At 43.6% G+C, this 19,128-nt stretch overlaps 1 protein-coding gene across 1 annotated transcript in view; it reads left to right on the forward strand.

The window, feature by feature from the left end:
* The window catches only part of SENP6 (SUMO specific peptidase 6), a 744,657-nt gene that overhangs the window by 110,259 nt on the left and 615,270 nt on the right, over positions 1-19,128 (forward strand). The window lies entirely within an intron of this gene.

The following is a 19,128-nucleotide window of genomic DNA, read 5'->3' on the forward strand; positions in this document are numbered from 1 at the left end:
GAAATGCTAAGCAAAGTTACATAGAAAGGTATGAGACCTTTTCATGCTGGGTGGGCACACACAAAGGTGAGAGGTGCTTGTTTATATGTGATAGAAAATTAAAGTAGTAGTCTTTACACTTTAGTCAAGTAATCTTTGGAAAGTAATGGATAAATGCAAGGAGGGCACCTTCTGAAAGTTCAGTCGCTACTGTGATCATTCATTTGGAGAGTGTGTTTTTAGGGTAGCGTTGAAAGCTTGTTAGGAATTGTTTCCTAGCGCAAATTGATAGGAGACTAAAGAATAGGAATAAACGTGTTGCAGAGAGAGTGCAAGATACTTGTGGTTGTAAAGTGGGATGGGCAATTTGTTAGTCACTGTGACTAGAGAGATTGCGGGGGTAGAATCTGTTGTAAGATCTTGTGTGGGTTATGTGGTTTATAGTATCTGTTTTGGCGAAAAGCCATGCAGCTTGCAGTCTAAAATGGGAGGCTGGTGTTTGTCTTGCGAGGTGAGAAGGCAGTTGTAGAAAGGTGGCTTTTTATATAGTGTACCAAAATGAGATACACTATGTAGAAAGTCCAGATGATCCTTAATGGCTTACAGGGCTCACATTAATAATGTGAAATCCTCTTTTTTTGTGGTAGTATGGACAAACAGTTTAGGCTTATTAAAGGGTAGTGTTAGGCATTTGTTGAACACAGGAGTATTAATATGATTACTCACACTTAAAATAATTATGCTATGCCAAAGACACCTTGTAATTAAACCATGGATAAAGGTTGCCATCAGAAGTAGCACTGTAAAGCCTGAAATATATCGAATAATGTTCAACAATGAATGGTGCTCTGCAGAGAGCCCCTTGAAAAGAAAAAAAAGTGCAAAAGTGTTTTTGTAATGAAGCGAGTGCGGAGAAAGCAACATGGGGTGGGGAGCGGAAAACATCGGGTGTGCTGAGGCGTATCAAAAGGATGGTCATCTTTGCACCTATGTGCCCTTACGTTCTTTTGCACATAACAATAACTGGTACAACATGGACACTGCAAGCTGAATACATCTACTGAATATTCCCCAAAAATCATGTGAAGGCCGGAATGTTATAGCAGCGTTTCGGGTGGTGCAATAACGCTGGACTAAAGGACAGAAGATCTGTGCTGCATGCTTGAAAGTGCACAGACTTCTACTCGCCTCAGAAGTCTCTTTTCTTCCTAGCCATAGCTGGTGACAACCATCGCAATGACTGTCCCTTAGCAGCATTGAATGGCAAAACTGAAAGCGATCTGGCGTTTGTAGCAGTGTGTATTACGGAATGGGATGTTTAAAGCAGACCTGTGTGTGAGCTACGTCCTGTGTGCTAAGAGACTGTTACTCCGATGAGAGGCACTAGACAGAGGGAAGCAGCAGCTGGTGCTGGCTCCTGGTGGAACTTTATTGTAGGCACAGTTTGGACTAGCCTGTAGTTTCAGCAAGAGCTGCCTGTGCCCTGGATGATGTGGCTGCATACACTGTGTAGAGAGAATCCATTCACAGTCATTGGATATGGGGGAGCGGAGGGGGTGTGGGGAGAACGGGCTGCTGGAACAATACTGCCGGGTGGTTAGGGGGCATGAGCGGTAAAAAGCAAACGAGAGAGGGGAACACAGGCAGGGACCTACACGAAAGAGACAGCTGGTTGTAGAGGGCTTAATAAATAAGTTGAGTAAATAGAGAGATTGGACGGAGGGGAGGTTTTGAGAAAAAAAACCAAGGGAGGGAGGGGAGAAGAAACAGAATGGATAGGAATAAGTTAAATAAGGGGGGGGGGGTGTAGGAAGGTAGATCCCTGACTATGGTTGCCCCCAACTTTTTGCCTGGTGTTTTGCTGGTTTTCTGACTTAGTTGACCTGGGGCCCTGCTATTCAGGACCCCAGGCCTACTGCTCTCTCTCTGTAAAATGGATTCCATGTACCTTAGGTACATATCTAATTGGATACTGAGTCACCTTATCAGTCCCTGTACAGTGTACCTTAGGTACCCAGGGCATAGGTGTACCCAGGGCCTACCAGGGGCTGCAGCATGTATTATGCCACCCCTGGCTGGCCATCCATTTCTGACACAACTGGCTGCACGACAGCTGGGGCAAGGTGGTGTAATCACCCTTTGCTTTAGATATAGTATTCCTATATCTAAACCTAAATGGGCACACAGATCTCCTATCAGTCACTCCTATGGCAGGCCTTGACAATCCTGAAGGCAGAGTGCTTGGAATCGTGTGAGATAGTGCTCTGGCATGAGCTGAGCCTGTCTGCGGCTTTCGGGATCCATCCCTTAGCCGTTTCCATGATATCGCATACCATATACTCTTAAGTGCATTATAATCCTCGCGGTTATATGCCAACTCTGGTATCGCTTTATCAAAACATGTCGAGTAAGGTGTCATACGAATTGGAATACTAACCCCTCGCCAATTCTGGCGACGGGGTTAGCATTCCACCCTTCTAGAGGGACACGACATGTATGTAACCTGTAACCCCGGTTAAAGTCAGACAGAGCCTTAGCTCCACAAAATGGATGCTGCCACCGAGACACAAGTCTGCCCTCCTGCTGCTGGGAGTCCTCCCAGCCCAGGCGGCAAGGACAAAGGGTTTCCTGCCAGGGGCGGTGCCAGCACCGTCCCAGACAGGATTTTGTGTATTCTAGGTAGGCAGGGCTTGAGAGGAAGGTGACTGCAAGTGGCACCCCGGTGCTCACTGTGCATAGGCCGTCTTGAACCAGTTCCAGGGGCACTCCAGCCCCTGATCTGGGGAAAGCCCGCCAAAGGAGAGGGGTGTAACCACCCCCCTCCTAGTCCCACCCATAGGGCAGGACTTAGTCGCGTGCCAGCCCCTTTTTGCAGGATAAAGGTAGGAACTGGCCCCCTTCCAAATCAGATCATCTTTGAATCCTGAAACTACTTTCCAAGAAAGGAACTCTCGACTTCTTCTCAAGATTTCTCCCTTGTGACTAAGGAGTAGTCACCCTGCAGCAGCAGGCACCAACCAAGCATCGCGGTTTGTTGCCAGTCTCTCCTTCGGATCAAGACTGCTCCAGCACGACGAGAACCGGCTTCCCTGGCACCTCTGACCTCAACCTACATCATCAGCCCAGCTGTGATCCGTGGGTGTGACGAGACCTCGAGGGACCGGCCATCTTCAGAACTGCACAACGCTTGTCCAGCACGACCGCTGAGTGACCCTCGACTGAGTGCTTTGGGGTAAGAGAAGCCCCGACCCTGAGCAGCTCCAGCACCGAAGTTCAGCCCCCCTGCATCCACGAGATCTGCGTGGGGCCCTTCTGCTCTTTGCTGCTAACCGCGTTGTCCAGGTCGCTTGCCCGTTGGCTAGTGACCCTCTCACGACGCTCCACGACGACAACCACTGCTGGTCTGGTTGCTCCAGACTAGCCCTTGCTCCCCTCCAAAAGAGGAGCACCCTGGACCCTCCTGGTCCACTCAAGACGCCATTTTAGGTCCACCGCGTGGGCCTTGCATTTGCCAAGACTTGTTGCCCAATCCTGGGTCCAGCGACGTCGACAGCAAGTACCTTCGTGGGACAGCTCGCACCTCCATCCTGGTCGTCGACAACGCCTCCTGGTCCGAGAGACTGCAGAGCCCAGCAGCGCCCACTCACCTAGCTGAGGTGACTTCGTCCGGTGCCATCCTGGTGCCCACTCAAATCACTGGCTAGTGATTCAGAACTTGGTCCCCTCTGCTTACAGGTTTCTTCTTCCCTGATCCAGGCTTGGATCACCACGAACTCCTTCACTGGCCGCCTGCCAGCAACTTCTTTCTTCAGGCTCCTGGATCTTCAACGAGGGTTTCCGACGCAACTTCAACCCTATGCAGCCGCAGCCCCTGGGCTAGGTAACCTGAGTACTCCGGTGCTCCAGCATAGTCCAACACCCTAAGTGTTCGGATCCACTCCCGTTTTCGACCCACCTAGTCGGGTTCGCCCGAGAACAGTAACTTTCTCTTTACTAGCCTCCATAGACTTTTTCCCGCCTTACGCGTGAGAGTTCCCACTCTGCACACGACGTCCACAGGCCTCCTGCTTCTAATCTTAAGGTTTAGCATTGTAGGCCTAGCGATTCTAAAGTCTATGAGAATAGTTACTTACCTGCTAGTAATTCGCATTCCACTTTTGTAATATATGGTTTTTCGTGCCCCTCGGGCATTTGTGTAAATTGTGCGACTTAAAGTATTTTCGTAAGAGTTTTGTTGTGTGCTTAGCTCCCTGACTCATAAAGAGTTCAGGGTAGACTTGTTATAAATAAATATCTGTTTATTTTCATAACAACTTGTGTGGTGTCCTTTCACTTGGTGTTCAAGAGGTAATGTGATGGTAAAACAGCTGGCTTAACACGCCCTCTAGAGTCTTAGCCTTAGACTGCTCGTATCCATGCTACTAGGATAGCTGGTCTATCAGGTTGACTTACAACCAATCATCAATAAGGGTTGTTTGGACTGATACATAGTGTTCACTAGAATAGTAATCACTGCATATCAGGCCAACTTCTCACAGGGGGGAACAGCGTTGACCGGATCATAGCTCCGAAATAGTATCTGGATACCGGCACGAGCAACAGAGAAGCCAGCAGGTAATACATCTGTACTTAGTCTGTGTGCCACAGCAAGTAAAGGAAGTGGGGCATGGCAAGCCCTTCCCAATGAGAAGGCAGCAAAGAAGAGCATCTGTGATGTTAACAAATGGTAAGCTATGGGCAGGTTCCAAGCCCATTATTCAACACAAAAGTCTCGCAAGCGAGAGAGCATACTCTCACAGGCTCTACCTAAAACACATTTAGTCATTTCTATGTATAATAGTGGGGATGGGGAAAGGAACATCGGGGAAAAATAATTGTATGTCTGTATAGGTGATGGAATTAGATAGAGCAAATATTCCCTACAGTAGTAGTGTACAGTCAGTAGAGAATAGTTCCTTGAGATAATCCCTCAAAGAGGGGTTTAATAGTGAGCAAGAGTTGTTCCAGTAAAGTGAAGGGAAATGGTCAGAGTGGTATGAGGAGAACTAGCTTCATATTGTATAAGCCGCAATTAAGACAATAGATGTGAATAGTGTTGCTAGTGAGCAGTGGTAAATGGCGGCCTTACGGTGAGCATAATGAGAATAGATGATAAATAGCTGTGATGCAAGGAGGTAATTGTTAAGTGTGAAATGGCCACATCAGTAGATTGGAGGGCTCAAAAATCATATTAAAGTTTCTTGTTTGCTGTTGACTAATGGAAAAATAGTTGAACAGTAGGGGGTTTGAACATGACCAACAGTGTTTGGGAAACAGGTGGGCATTGGGTAGTGACTTCTATAACAGATGAGGATCAGCAGCAGTTTAGCAGAAGGAGATGGAAGAGGCCAGGGAGAAAAGAGTGAGCAGGAAGGTCAGACTGAGAACTTGAGAAGGATACTCAGTTTGGGAGCCAACTGAATCAAATGTTTAATCAAACGAGCTGATAGATCTGCTTTAAACGGAACAATTCTGTTATGGGAGAAACAATAGAACCTGGAGAGTTTCTGAAGTCACATGCTGTGCATTATTCTGCCATTTAGTGATTGGGTCTATATTTTATGCAGGTGTTGTCAACATATGGTGGCAAGTCCCTCCTTAAATGGCATCAGACATATGCCCCAGAAGCTGCTCGACATGGCTGCCATCTTCAGGTTCTTTTTTTGCCGTTTAATCTCGAAGCACATCTGAGAGCTCTGGAGCAAGAGAGGGAAGGAGAATCTTTTGTTGAAGGAACCAAGAAAGCATAGGTTGCTGATATTTTCTTTTTTTTAACAAAAGCTCAATCGATATCAAAGGAGAAGCATGAAAAAAGTGCAGTAAACTGAAGATTTCTGAGGGGTTTATGAATGCCAAAATCCATCAAATGGGTCCAAAAATAAACACGCGACATGGAGCGCACCTCTTTTAGATTTTGACCCAAATGCCACTACAAATTCATGCAGGACAGCCAGGACGTGAGCAACCTTTGTCTCTTGAAGGATCACAAGTCGGAGAGGTACGCCATGCACGCTCCGTTCCAACCGCAGATCTGGATTAGAGAAGCAGAGATGGGCACATCGCTTCATGCACTAATCCCAGCTCAAACGGCATTCATCCAAGAAACTGTGTTTGTCCAACGACCCAGATGAAACTGAACTGGCACAAGGGGAAAGCTCTGACACTGAAGGAAATTGGTAACACTGAGACAGAGAAAACACTGCAAAGGTCCTGGCCATGACCAAGAAACACCATGTAACACACTAGGGGGACACTGAGACAGAGCTTAAATATTTGCACTCAAAGCATGCAAAAACAGCCTTGATGCCAAAAACATCAGCGATAGAAGGGAGACAACAATTGAAAGAGCCAAAGGTCGACAACAAAAGGCACCATCGGAGGAAACCCCTCGGAACCAGCCTCATCCGCAAAAGGTGATCAAGAGTTTGGGAGGGAGTAAGAGGGGGTTTCAACACTCAGGAGAAATCCTGCAACGCCTACTCCATTGAAAGGAAGAAATGTGTCCGTGAGGCTAAACTGGAGGCCCTAAAAAGGAGGAAGAGGGAGTTCCCCAACTCAGCGAGAACACACTGAAACTATATAAAACCATTGAGGAAAAAGGCCAGTTAACAGGACCCTAATAAACTAGAGCCCCAGGAAAAAGTAGAGGAGAAATTATTCGAGTATGAAGAAGAGACTGAGATAAAGCGAGCCAAACTGTTCAGGGATCTCTCTAGGGATTAAAAGCTGTGGATGAATGGCACGATCGGCTCACAAATTCACCCGCATCCCATCCTTCATCCCCTAACATCATTACAGAAATAGAATGCCTTAATAAAGTAGGCAGTGGACACCTATAGGGTCCAACTGTAGAAGGAATAGAATTAATCATGTTTTATTCTAAAAACTTTTCTGCCTTCCCAGAAGTAAAACTATTTTTACCCATGCTGTCCAGCGTCCTAGATCAGGAATGGGGAGGTCTTTCGGAGAACTAGCTTCAGCAAAGCAGTAATACAAAGGGTAGGGATTAGAGGCACTCTCCCCAAGACCCATCTTACATCAACGGCAGTGTGGTTGCATTCTCCCTGATAGTCACAACAGCATGGAAGACAGCTAACTCATCAACTGTCTCTGGGCTTGGAAATAGGGGGTTATATGTTGACAATAGACCTCAACAGCTCCTACCTGCACATACAATGAACAGTGGACACAGGAGTTCCTGTAATTCATTGTGGACAAAGTGCGTTAGCAGTGCAGGTTCTGCCGTTTGGGATAAAGTCCGTTCTTAGGGTTTTCACAGTGGCAAACTGTCTGGTAGTGGAAGACCTCTAGAGAAAGGAATCACATTTTTACCCATATTGAGAAGATTGACTTAAAGTGAAATTGTTCAAACAATCCCAGGAACCTGTGATAAGGACAGTTTATAAACTGGGCTTCTACCTGAATTTGGGGAGACCCTTCTCAATTCTAGCAAGAAGACTTTCCTAGGAGTGAGACTGAATTCCATGGAAGCCAAGGCCTTCCCTGTAACAGAAAGTCCAGGCACAGACACAGCAAGTTCGCCTCTATCAGTAGGGTCAATGTCTAACCGTGAGAACAGTGGGCAAAATGATGGGTATGACTGCATCTTGCCTAACCCTATTACCTCATGTGGTGCTTCACATGTGGCTACTTCAGCAATGGTCAAAAGCAACCAGAATGGGAGAGAATCCAGATATTGTCACAGACCGAATATATAAGGCGATACAAAGGTGGGCTACAAACATTATTACTGTGAGCAGACTGTTCAAGCTACCAAACTCCTTCTGAAACCATCACAACAGATTTATTCCGCACATGGTGTGGGCCCACATAGGGATGTGGAATATCAGGGGCCTCTGGAGCCCAGAGGTGGTGGGGAACTTATAAATGTTTTATAATTCAAAATTGTCCTCTTAGCCCTAAAGTTCTTCCAAACACATCCTGTGGGGGAAGAACAGTCCTGATCCAGCCAGACAGACCCTATGACCACCATGTTTTACCTCAACAAACGTGGGGTGACAAAATCTCAAACTTATACACAGACAGATAGGCTAAGCATACAAACGCCTCACACGAGGGAAAACTATAGCAAGAGTTGGTGGAGAGAATAAGGGAAATTTGCCAACACTTTCCCCCAATCATGTTGATACCACTCATGCTACAGAAAAATAAACAGACACATATCACACTTGTCCTATGTACACGCTGATATCATTGACAGTAGTGTCTGTCTGTCATTCATATATCTTTATCACAATGGTGCAAGTAAAAAACACAGTGAGATCAAATCTTATTAAATAATATTCCAAAATTGAGTCGTTTGATCTTTTTTTTTTTCTTTTATTTCATCCGAGTTTGCCCATCCAACAAGTGTTTCGTCGTGGGAACTATCCCAGTCGACTTCTTCAGGGCTACAAAGAAGAAAATAAATTATGGGATCAACTGATCCAATACCATTTATACAGAACTTAAAATTTTGTGTAAGTGAGCACTTAGTGACTGTTCAGGTGAGAATGTCACATCACATTGTGATTAATTTTCTAAAACGTCATCATAGTGAAGATTAGTGTATTCACTAAAAAGGAACTCCTTATGTAGGTGGTTTTAGCTAAGAACATTCGTGCTCTGCAATATATTTGTGCTATTATCTCCATGATCTTTACCCGTGTGCGGAAACATTGCTATGATCATATTATGTCCCAAAGACCTTGGATTGTTAAGGAAGCCGGATTCATATGGCATTATTAGAGTGCAAATATTAGGGTGGAGGGATATGACCCCAAAGCCATACATAATTTGTTATGATCTTTGTGTGGTATTCATGTTGGTAACGATTCAATTTATTTATTTATTCAAAGTTTTATATAGCGCGAACAAGATCCTTACAGATATCAGAGCGCTTCACAGAGACAGAGGTAGGGGCAGCAGGAATGAACAAGATAATGGGAGCAGTATAATAATCACTAACATAAGTCATTGATCCCACTACAGAGGGTTCAGGTAAAACCTTGGATGTGTGGATGGCTTATACCAATGCTATTTATTTTAAATGTAAAAAGTTTTTTATAAACAATATTATTCCTACCTGATAACAATGGTGGACGAAATATGTCCCGTTCTAAAAGATAAAATAAAATTAAGAAGGTCTTTTTAGAGTAGTGTATATAGCCTCGGGGACCTAGTTTCTTTGAAATTCATTATCGCTATACAGGGTTCTATGGCTAAAATAATCTCTTTAATCATTTCTCCTATTGTGCAAATACTTTTAGTGCAGCTCTTACCTAATGTTACTCCACAGTGGGGAAAATTGGTTGAGTGCGTCGTTTCCTCATATTGATATTGAGCGCACACATGGAGGGGTGGAAGAGATCACGACCTACAAGTTGTCGTTCTAGTGTTTATAGCCTGCTGCGGACCATGAACACATAAATTAACCGCAATGACAAACATAGCACTTCCAGGTTAAAGCACACACGCAGGAAGCGTTAGAGGAAGACGAAGCGCACACGCTAAGGTAAGCCAGTGCTAGTGGGGATTGACCAACATTAAAAGGGGGTGAGGGTTTCCTCATCGTACTATAAAACTGAGTTCTAATGCCAGTTTAATGTTGACAGATGCTCTCAATTTGGCGAGAAATCGTCCATAACAATATTTTCTGGGGAAACGACGCATTCAACCAATTTTCGCCACTATGGAGTAACATTAGGTAAGAGCTGCACTAAATGTATTTGCACCATAAGAGAAATGATTAAAGAGATTCTTTTACCCATAGAACCCTGTATAGCGATAACGTAGAAACTATTTATTTAAAATTTTAGAGACACTACCAAATTTTGAGAAGAATTTTAAAGCGAGATAAGGAACAGACAGCCACAGCCGGGACAGAAGTAGAACCGGCGGGGAGGTTAGTAAAAACCCCACTGGCTCCTGTGGTGGTTGTTTAATGAATTTCAAAGAAACTAGGTCCACAAGGATAAATACGCTACTTTAAAAAGACCCCCTTAATTTTATTTTTTAGAACAGGACAAATTTCGTCCACCATTTTTATCAGGTAGGAACAACATTGTTTATAAAAAAACTTTTTACAAAAATAGCATTGGATCGTTACGAACATGATTACTACACTAAGATCATAAATTACGCATGGCTTTGGGGGTCATATCCCTCCATCCTATTATTTGCACTATTATAATGCCATATGAATCTGGCTTCCTTAACAATCCAAGGTCTTTGGGACATATGATCATAACAATGTTTCCTCACACGGGGACAGATCATAGAGATAATAGCACAAATATATTGCTGAGCACGAATGTTCTTAGCTAAAACCACCCAGCTATGGAGTTCCGTTTTAGTGATAACACTAATCTTCACTATGATGACGTTTTAGAAAATGAATCGCAATATATGACATGACATTTTCTCACCTGAACAGTCACTGGGTGCTCACTGACATGACATTTTAAGTTCTGTATAAATGGTATTGGATCAGTTGATGCCATACTTTATTTTCTTCTTTGTAGCCCTGAAGAAGTCGATTGGGATAGTTTCCACAGCGAAACACGTGTTGGCCGTGCAATAACGCGTGAAATAAAAAAACAAAAGAACATCAAATGACTCCATTTTGGTATAATATTTAATAAGATTTGATCTCACTGTGTTTTCTACTTGCACGATTGTGATAAAGATCTATGAATGACAGACATGCACTGCTGTCAATGATATCAGCTTGTGTGCACAGTGAAATAGTGGATCGGATTGACGGTCCAGGAGGAGGGTTCAGGGTGTGTATTCGCCTCACCTTTTGCACCACATAGAGAGTGAAGAAGTAGTCACGCACACTCAGGAGGCGCCATTACCCATACTCGCGCAAAACCACCCCACCTTTGTTTTCACAAACAGACACATATGACTCTAATCCATTATAGCACCTCAGTGGGCCATGCAGATCTGGTGAAGATGGCACAAGACAGAAGTAACAGCCAGCACATCAACACTTTTTGATAATATAGAGTGGCTGGTATACCATTCAGAATTCGATACTCTGAGCCTAGCAGCATGGCTCCAACAGTACTATAGTTTGTTCACCTGAGTCTACCGGTTATACATGTGGAGGTCCTTAAAGAATGCAATGACTGACTATAAAGAAGTGCTACACTGTGATGAGGAGCAGATTCATACGCTGGTGCCACAGGAAAGGGCTTCTTAAAACTGGACACAAACACTACAGTTGTCCATCTACTCACACACCTACTAGATAACAAACCTTTCCTACCCTTCACTGAAGATATATTTGTCGTCCTAGTGCAATATAAAAATGAATTAATAGGTAGAGGTTTCTTCAGTATGCAAGTTGTCCAGTTTCCTGGAGGTAGAAACGTGAATAGCACCCAGAGGTCAGCTCCAGGAGCTATGTCGAACCTCAACCTGGTGCTGACGGAGCTTATGAAGTGGCTGTTGATCTCATACATAAAGTGGGACTCAAATGCCTGACTCTTAAAACAGCCCGCTTGATTTTTATCAAGTCTCTACTGAGAGTTAGTGGACTGCAGGTCCTTGTAAGAAAGGAGCCTTATCTACAAATACATAAGGACCGAGTCGTACTGAGAACAAACCCACAAATTATGCCAAACTTGATATCACACTTCCATGTTAACCAAGCCGTAAACTCACTGAGTTTTTCCAACAGGTTAAACCACAAGCTGAGACACGGATTGTTAGAAGGGCAGTTATGTATAACACAAAACCAATCTGGAGTGGGGGCAATTTTCATGTTCTTTTTGTGAGTAAGCTAGGGCCCCCATTTACTAAAGGAACTCTTGCTAGATGGATGGTCAAGAAATTCCCGACATGCTACAGAAGAGAAGGAGTGATATTGGGAGAAAAGCCACAAGCCACATCACACACTACAAGGAAGAAGGGAGCCACACTCCCCTTCATTACTAACATGTCTTTAAATGACATCTGCAGGTGGCCACCTGGTCTTCTGTGCACACCTACTTAACACATCCAAACTAACAAGGAAGTACAAGTGAGGCAGTGGCTGCTAAAACACCTGTTTACAAATGCACACATTGGTCAGTAAAGCCTTTAAAAGGAAAAGAATATTGCTACAAAATCAGTACAAAACATATGAATCCAGAAAAGATTAATGCTGTAAAACATAATGGTTACCTGAGAAGTAGTTTTGCAGCTTGAAGTTTTTGGATCCACATACTACCCTCCTATTTCCTCTGAATAAGTTGTGTTACCAAAAAAGAGAGATGGAAGTAAAGGGTATAAGAGGAGGAAGCCATATTTATGAGCAAGTTGACCAATAGGAGAAAATAATCTGAAGATGATGACCACAGCAGTGACTTTCAGGGTGTACATGTGATGTAATTTAAGGAATGACCAAATAGTCAGACGCCCACAACAAAAAGAAACCAGCATTGGCAAAGCCAATAGGTCTTGGCAATTCAAGAGCTATTGGCATTTTCAATGTCTTAGCCATGTGTTGTGGAGTGGATGTATGTGGTGTGGATTGAAATGATGTGGGTTGGATTGGAATAGTTTGTTGTGGAATTGTGTGATGTTGAGTTGTGTAGTGGAATTATGTGGCATGGAGTGCAGTGGAATTATGTGGCATGGAGTGCAGTGGAACTGTGGATAGAAATCATATGGTATCAAATGTACTGAAATTATACGGAGTGGAATTGTGTTTTATGGAGTGTAATTATGTGGAGTGGTATTGTGTGTCGTCCAGTAGCATGTAGTGGAATGGAAATCTGTAGCATGATGTGGAATTGTGTTGTAAATTGATATATGTGGTGTGTAGTGGAATTGTGTTGTGTAGTTGAATTATGTGGTTTGGTGTGGAATTATGTGGTGTGCAACGGAATTTTATGGAGTTGAATTATGTGGCGTGGAATTTTGACATTCAGTGAAATTATGTTGTGTGGAATTATGTGGCGTGGTGTGGTGTGTATTTATGTGGATTCTTATGTGGCATAAAGCGTATGTATGTGTGGTGGTGTTAAATAGTATTAAGTGTAGTGTGCATATGTTGCTTGGTGTTATACAGTGAGCTGGTTGATTAATGGTTGTATTATCCCATCGCTGACAACCAAGTCAATACCTATGATAAGCTGCTTAAGAATGCTGATTGCTATAGCGGTTGCCATCCAGAGTAAACAGACTGTCTTAAGGATAGACCGCATAGTGTCAAAGGAACAAACCGAAAAAATAATATTCAGTGTCAAAGTATGGGATTTCTCCTGTTATTGCACTATTTTAAAAAGCTATGTCTTCCGTTCGTGTGGTAAGTGAAAAAATAATGTCCTTCTAAACAATTCAATGGAGAAAATAAATGTTTTGCAGCGTGAATCTTTCTGGATTCACTATGCTGTGCATATTCTGCAACCTGGTGGTTGGGTCCGGAATCGTAGTCTTTTTTTCTCTTTTTTTTATTTTTATTTTTTGTAGCCCAGGTCGGCATGCTTCCGGCGGAAGCTCCCACCCTTGGGCGCCATCTTCAGATTCTTTTTTCCGCCGTTGGGTCTGGATCGTCGCGTGAGGCTCCAGAAGTGTTGAAGGAGAAAAGGGGGAAATACAACAACTCTTCGACGGTAAAGACCTGAGAAGATTGGGAGAAGACCATCAGAGAAGAGACGACGAAGAAAGGCAAGAACTTCGAGATCTTCGACGTCCTTGAAGGAATGCGCACACAGGGGGCCCCCTGAGCGCAGGGATGTACAAGACACCCTTTAAATTCTGCAAAAACTGCCACCACAAGTAGCACCCGGTCTGCAACCTCTGCCTGCCAATCGACCATGAGAGCAGAGACTGCAACGCCTGCTCCGTCTTCAAACCGAAGACACTCCGAGTTCGAGAGAGACAGAAGACAGCTCACCGCACGATGCAGGGCAAAGGCCAGGCCCCAACGCTTTACGAACTGGGCCTCTCCACCGACGACGAGGACAACATCGCCGAGGGTCCAGATGACTTCCGGTCGTAGAGACTGATAAGAAAACGTCTGACCAGGTAGGAGAGTCTATGACCCCGAAAACCTCCACAGGGCCTCGAAAGCCAAAGGCAGACTCTCGAAAGTCAGAGTCCAGAGCCTCGAAAGGAGCACCGGCGCCGAAAACTTCGACGACCGAAGCTGCATCCCCCGAAAAAGAGCCCAACGGATCCTTCGAGAAGGACTCCCGAGGACCGGCGAAAAGCCAAGGTCGTCGAAGCAAGCCCCCGAAAAAGGGTCTTCGACTTCGAAGGAAAAGGAGCCGAAAAAAGCTTCGACGTCGATGACGCCGTCGAAGAGAGCAGCCAAAACGCTCGACGACTAGCGGGCCGCACAGATGGAGAGAAAGAAAAGAAGGCTCGAGGCCGAGATGGAGAACATCCTTCAGAGAAAGAAAGACTTCGATGAAAAGATGAAAAGTTACAGGATCCCCTCGAAGCCACCTACGCTTTTCTCCCAAAACCACTGATCCCCAGGGTTCTCAACAAATGCATGACGAGCAACATGACGCTCATCCTGGTGGCACCACAATGGGCCAGGCAGACCTGGTACTCGCTGATAATGGAGATGCCGCAGGGCCCCCCCCACAAGTTCTCGAAAAGAAGAGACCTACTCTCCATGGAAAACGGAGAAGTTCTACACCCAGAGCCGGAGAGCCTCAACCTCTCAGCTTGGCTCCTGAGGACTTAGAGTTTGCACATCTAAAACTACCAGAGAGCACCCTGCGGGTGCTGCGAGAGACAAGAAGGCCCAGCACCCGCAAGTGCTATGGGGAAAAATGGAAAAGATTCACTCAATGGTGCTGCAAGAAAAAACTCCATAGAAAGCTGACCAGGGAATCAACGGTGCTAAGGTACCTCACGCACCTAATAAAAGCTAAGCTAAGCTCATCCTCGCTGAGGGTACACCTGGCAGCGATTGTGGCATACACAAGAGGAGAAACGGGGAGAAGCTTCTTTACATCTCAAGTCGTAAAAAGATTCCTGGAAGGGGCTAAAGAATAGCGCCACCAAAAAGAATGCCGCCACCGGCTTGGAATCTGAATATGGTACTGACAGAGCTCATGAAAGCACCTTTAGAACCCATCCACAAAGCATCACTGCCAATGCTGACAATGAAAGCGGCCTCTCTGGTAGCAATCACCTCGCTACGCAGGGTGAGTGAACTGCAGGCACTAACACTGCAGGAACCCTACATCCAGATACACAGTGACAGGGTCGTGATGAGAACAGACCCGAACTTCATGCCAAAGGTGGTGTCAAGGTTCCACATGAATCCGAGTATTCAGATTCCTAGCTTCTTCCAAAACCCCACGACAAGCGCAGAGAGGGAGCTCCACACTCTAGACGCAAGAAGGGCAGTGATGCACTACATTGAAAGGACGAAGGGACACAGGAAGACAAAACAGTTCTTCGTATCCTTCGCAAACAGTTACATGGGTAAACCAGTGACTAAGAACACCATAGCTCGAGGGATCGCACAAACAATACAATTCTGCCACAAGCAAGCGGGCCAGGAGCTAACAGGAGGGGCACAGGCCCACTCGACCAGGAAGAAAGGAGCAACTATTGCCTTTCTGGCCAACACACCAATTCAGGACATATGCCTGGCAGCAACATGGGCTTCAGTGCACACGTTCACTAAGCACTATTGCGTGGATGTACAGATGAACAACGAAGCACAAGTAGGACAAAAGGTGCTTCAACATATATTCAACAACCAACGCTCATCTTCCACCCAACCGCCACAAAGGTAACGAAACCGCTACAAAATCTATGCACAGCATAGTGAATCCAGAAAGATTCACGCTGCAAAAGGAATAGTTTCTTACCTGTCGGTGTAGTTTTGCAGCTTGAAGATCTTTCTGGATTCACTAGCGAACCCACCCGCCTCCGCCAGAAAGATGAGGCTGGAGAAGAAGGTCGAAACACATAGAAATAAAGAAAGTTGAAACTTACAAGATACGTTAAGAATTACGTAAAAAAAAAAGAAAAGAGGTTTAACAAACATAGCCATGGATTCACTACAAACACAGGAAAAAGAGCCAGGAAAAAAAGCCGGAAGCATGCCGACGTTCCGAAGGTACACCAAATGGTGTGACGTCGACGCCCACCCGGGCTACAAAAAAAAAAAAAAAGAGAAAAAAGACTAAGATTCCCGACCCAACCACCAGATTGCGGAATATGCACAGCATAGTGAATCCAGAAAGATCTTCAAGCTGCAAAACAACACCGACAGGTAAGAAACTATTTGTTTTAAGAAAACAGCTTGTACAAAGCAGTAAGCATATGTTATAAAAATGAAGGAGGACCCCACACAGACTTATAGGGGGCTGGGGGAAAAAATAGTTTTCAAAGAAGAAATGTCCCCACAGAAAATGGACAAATTGAGGGTGTCCAATTTCAATGAGTATTCACTCGAGTAGACCTGTTATCTAAAGGACAGCATGCCATCAATTGGGCGGGAAAGGCAAAGGTACAAGGCTTTGTGTTAAACTTATCACAATATGTTCAAACTGGACAACTAAAAAGTTATTACTCAAATACTACTGTGTTTGATGGAAACCAAAATTAAAAATTGAAGATTGAAAAAGAGAGATGATCCCCACACTATGCGTTTGGTAAAAACTCGTTTAAGATTTATTCTAATACACATTTTTTTTTTCATTATCACAATATTAAAAACACATGTCATACATTTTATTAAAAAATACAATTAAAAACACAAAGAATCAAAAAAGTCGATGCGGCGTTTCGGTATTCTGATAATAGACCTTCTTCAGGACTGATTCTAAATAAATTAAAAAAAACACAGTTACCATTCTTTTTTTGGTGCAGATTCAACATACATCTCACTTTTCTCAAAATCATGTCTTCATCTCATGCTTGGAATTCGACCCCTTATTTATTAATCTTGTGCTGCCTTCTTCTATACACTAGTTCCTCTTAATACATTAAGGTACTACACATTATGTAGATCCAGTTTGTGTAGCATTTTATGTACATATCATCACTCTAATAAATATATTGATCACTATACCTCCACATAACTACACTTATAACAAAACTAACGATGTTTACCTTTCCCTTGGACTTATTGTCCAGTGCTGTTGACCCCTCGCTTAGGCATATTGCGAACATATTTATGGTGTTCTTATCATGACGCATACCTTATTCCAGATGGATTTCATATCTCTACTGGGCAATGTTGTTTCTTTCATAAAAATCCTAAGAGCTTCGGAGTGATAGACCTGTCCCAGGATTCTCTACGCACTTTTCAATTTATGGTGTCACTGAATGGAATAAACATTTTTTAATTCTTTATTTATTCCAAGACCCTTCAGTGATATTTTTCTTTATCTCAAAGAAATTTTATCGGGAACTAACTGTTTTGCATACCTTGTTGGATGAAGAAATATTCTCAACGTTTCTTTGGGTTGTCGTATATATTGTTATTTCTCCTGCTCGACAAGTGTCTCTCTGCTATATGGACCAAAATGAATAAAAACTTATTTTTGTAGCTAACATTTCTCTTATTGCCTTATTCATTTAGTACTTGTTATTAATTAATGTACCTGTCTTTATGGCATGGATTTGCAGAGTATTTAACCACCAGGAGGAGCCACCGTTTTATTGGTCGTAGTTGCCGTATTTTTACCTATTCAATTTAGGTGACGAATGTACTTTCTTTAGACCCTTGAATCCAATACGGTCCGTTCTCAATTCGGTCCGTTCTGTATTTTGGCGACAAAAAGACAAACAAGAATAAGGGGTGTCTTATTCTTATTCCTAATGATCTGTTTCACAATTTATTTTATCCACCTCTTTCTATTTCTATTTTTTACTTAAAGGGTGTTTTCAGGGGTTTAAATACTTCCACCCCAATCCCTCCTTTAATTATTATGGACGGGAGTCGGAGCTCAGCCCACATTGAAGTGGGGCTTCGACATTGCTAGTTTGGTATTGAGGCACCAATGAGGGGTGACAGACGAAATCTAATAAGCGAATAGGAAAACAACTCAGAGGCACACCGAGTTGCGTCCGTTCACCATAGCAACACGATGATAATTGGCTGTATGTCAACCAATGAAAGCATGGGTTACGGGTTACGGACGTCCAATTGGAAAACGGCACGCTTAAAAACCCGAAAAACAGTCAGTGTTTCTTTTCGTTTCGGAACACACCGATCGCAGGAAGCACGGACCGACTGCCAGGAAGCAGGAGCGGGGAGGCCGACTTAAAGATCGCTGGTAAGAGAAAAGCAAAGCCAGGGCATGCCCGAGTTAAACTAGCAATGTCGAAGCCCCACTTCAATGTGGGCTGAGCTCCGACTCCCGTCCATAATAATTAAAGGAGGGATTGGGGTGGAAGCATTTAAACCCCTGAAAACACCCTTTAAGTAAAAAATAGAAATAGAAAGAGGTGGATAAAATAAATTGTGAAACAGATCATTAGGAATAAGAATAAGACACCCCTTATTCTTGTTTGTCTTTTTGTCGCCAAAATACAGAACGGACCGAATTGAGAACGGACCGTATTGGATTCAAGGGTCTAAAGAAAGTACATTCGTCACCTAAATTGAATAGGTAAAAATACGGCAACTACGACCAATAAAATGGTGGCTCCTCCTGGTGGTTAAATACTCTGCAAATCCATGCCATAAAGACAGGTACATTAATTAATAACAAGTACTAAATGAATAAGGCAATAAGAGAAATGTTAGCTACAAAAATAAGTTTTTATTCATTTTGGTCCATATAGCAGAGAGACACTTGTCGAGCAGGAGAAATAACAATATATACGACAACCCAAAGAAACGTTGAGAATATTTCTTCATCCAACAAGGTATGCAAAACAGTTAGTTCCCGATAAAATTTCTTTGAGATAAAGAAAAATATCACTGAAGGGTCTTGGAATAAATAAAGAATTAAAAAAAGTTTATTCCATTCAGTGACACCATAAATTGAAAAGTGCGTAGAGAATCCTGGGACAGGTCTATCACTCCGAAGCTCTTAGGATTTTTATGAAAGAAACAACATTGCCCAGTAGAGATATGAAATCCATCTGGAATAAGGTATGCGTCATGATAAGAACACCATAAATATGTTC

Source organism: Lissotriton helveticus, chromosome 6 (assembly GCF_964261635.1).
Source record: "Lissotriton helveticus chromosome 6, aLisHel1.1, whole genome shotgun sequence".
In the NCBI taxonomy this organism is placed as follows: Eukaryota; Metazoa; Chordata; class Amphibia; order Caudata; family Salamandridae; genus Lissotriton; species Lissotriton helveticus.